Source organism: Corylus avellana, chromosome ca4 (assembly GCF_901000735.1).
Source record: "Corylus avellana chromosome ca4, CavTom2PMs-1.0".
Lineage (NCBI taxonomy): Eukaryota > Viridiplantae > Streptophyta > Magnoliopsida > Fagales > Betulaceae > Corylus > Corylus avellana.
In genome coordinates, this window is record NC_081544.1 from 6,785,444 (window position 1) to 6,788,130 (window position 2,687).

The window sequence follows — 2,687 nt, forward strand, 5'->3', positions numbered from 1 at the left end:
TGTTCGATCAAACATCCGATCGATCCTAGTGAATTAGTTCGATTGATCGTGATATGATCAATTGATAGATCAAACTGGATATAATTGAAGGTTTGTAAGCTTTTTATATTATCTTAGTGCCTTAGTTATATTGATCTTATATTATCTTTGGATTTTGTATTATTTTATAATTAATTATAAGATAAATATCAACTTAATTATTTTTATCATAAAAATTTATTAAACGAAAATTTTTAGTTAATAGTATAATAATAAGAACATATTACAAGAGAAAAATTAAAAAAAATAATAATAATAATAAATTAAAAAAAATTAAAAAATTGTAAGTATAATTTTTTTATAAAAAAAAAATACCTCAAATAGCGGCAACATATTGGATCGCCGCTATTTGAGATAATTAGCGGCGAGTGTAGTCGCCGCTATTGATTGTACCAAATAAAATTAGCGCTATCTCTGAAATTGGCGCTAATTTTCTGAAATTTTTTGAAATTTTCATACAATTTTTTTGTTTTGTTTTCTGACTCAAAGTTCCAAAATCACTCTCTCTCTCACTCTCACTCTCTCTCTCGATCTCACTCCGAGAAACAGCGAAATCAACAAGACAGGAAGAGGAAGAAGAAGAAGGAGAAGGAGAAGATAGACGGACCTAGATCGAATCGAATCAGATCCGACCCACATACGCACATCCTCCTGGTATGTACGTGGGTCTTTGTGTATTTTCGTGTTTTGGGGCTGTTTATGGATCTGGGTCTTTGTTTTTGTCCCCTGTAATTTTGAGTTGAGCTTGCATATGTTGTTTTCTTTTCTGTGAACATTGGCTTTGAAGGTGAAATGATGTCTTTTTATATGGGTATTTTATCTTTCGGCTAATTTTGAATTACCTCATATGGGGTTTCCTTGTTTGTTTTTTTCTTAATGATTATTGGTGATCTTCAAGGTGTTTCTTTATTTTTGCCTCTTTTCTCAAGTGATTGTTTTGTATTAGTCGCTAATTTGAATTCAATGAGATGCTTTTCATATTCGTCTATTGCGTCTATTGCGTCTATTGCGTATGAGATGCTTTTGTTCCTCAGCTGCTCTATTGCGTCTTGGGTTCTTTCAAGATGCTATGTGTTAAGTCCAGCAATATCTTTGGCAACGCTGGCACTTTTTCTGGTAGCAAATCAGGGGTAGCTGCAAGAATAGGCTGCTTTGAGTCCTACAATGCAACTGTCCACCCACCCTTTTTCTGTTTAAATTAAAATCAATATAGATCACCTTACTCTAAGCCATCAAGATTCTCTGGCAGTGGAATTACCTCAATGGAAAATTTGGGTCAACAACTTACCGGCAGAATGTTGTATGGTAAGATTGATGGTATTACGCATTGGATGATTAAAGTTGAAGCTGCTTCCAACCCCTAACCAATTGCACTTGATGGACTAATGCTTGCTACCACATAATAATGGGGAGCAGTTGTTCAATCAGAGAAACAAAACAGGGTGTCACATGAAAGCAGAGGATTCTCGTTATATTATACCAAAACTCAACAAATCATTCTTACTCTAGGCAGGGTAATAAATGTGTAGGGCATCTTTGTAGAATGTAAGAGTAATCACTACCAAGCCTTTGAGTAAAGAATTGTATGATTGAGCTCACTTTTGCCTATTCAGCACCAGAGCATATGTTTAGTGAGTTGAATGGTAAGTTCAAACTAGACATATGTTTACTAGAAGCGTAATGAGACAAAAAGCCTTTTCATTTCTAATGTATTTTTATAAGTTGAAAATAGAAGAATGACTCTTTTGGACAAATCTGATGTGTCTTTAATAGAATAAGCAAAGAATGAAGATGTATTTTTTCCCCTAAAAGTTGGATCAACATAGGTGCTAGTTTTGCTCATTCAAATTCCATGGCTACTTATTGCATTAATTGTGCTCAAAGACAAGAAACTTCATCAAGGAAAAAGTAAAAAATGTTACAATATGTCAAGGAAATATATTTTAATCATTACAGATAATTGCATGACAAATTACTTAGAAGCATATACCTGCTGTATTTAATGCTAAAAGAAAAAAATAGACACCAATGCAATATACTACTATATTTATCCAGAAGAGTGTTCCAGTTGAACTGTATCCTACATTTTCAAGAACTGTAGAATGGGACAATCTGTAAGCCCATATCAAGAACTCGTACTTTTCCAACTCCTTCTTTTGTCTTAAAATTTTTAAATTGTTTTCGTGTTGCAAGCAACTTCTCACGCAAAAGGCAGAATGGAGCTTAGGTTTAGGGTTAAGAGTTGTGGACGTCTTCTATGTTCTTGGACGGTTCGGGCATGTAGCAGTTTTGTGATTTGTGGTTTGCAGTTGCTGCAATTCTGATATTTAAAGAATTTGATGTTGTTATGTCTAGATGAATTTTGATTTGGGTTTTCTTAATTCTGCTGGTGCTGAACAACTAGAACTTAGCCCCTGATTTCTGTGGATAATCATCTTTGGGCAGTGAAAGAACAGGGTTTTGTTTTATCCTCTTGATTGACGACGCAAGTTAAGCATTTTGAGGTTTGCATGGAATTAACCTCTGTTTCTAGATTTGTTTTAATCTCTGCATAGTTGGAGATTGTTGCCTGATCAAATTCCATGGTGAAGAGAGTGAGTGAGTTGATGCAAGTTAATGCCTTCAATGTTCTATACAGATATTTAAGC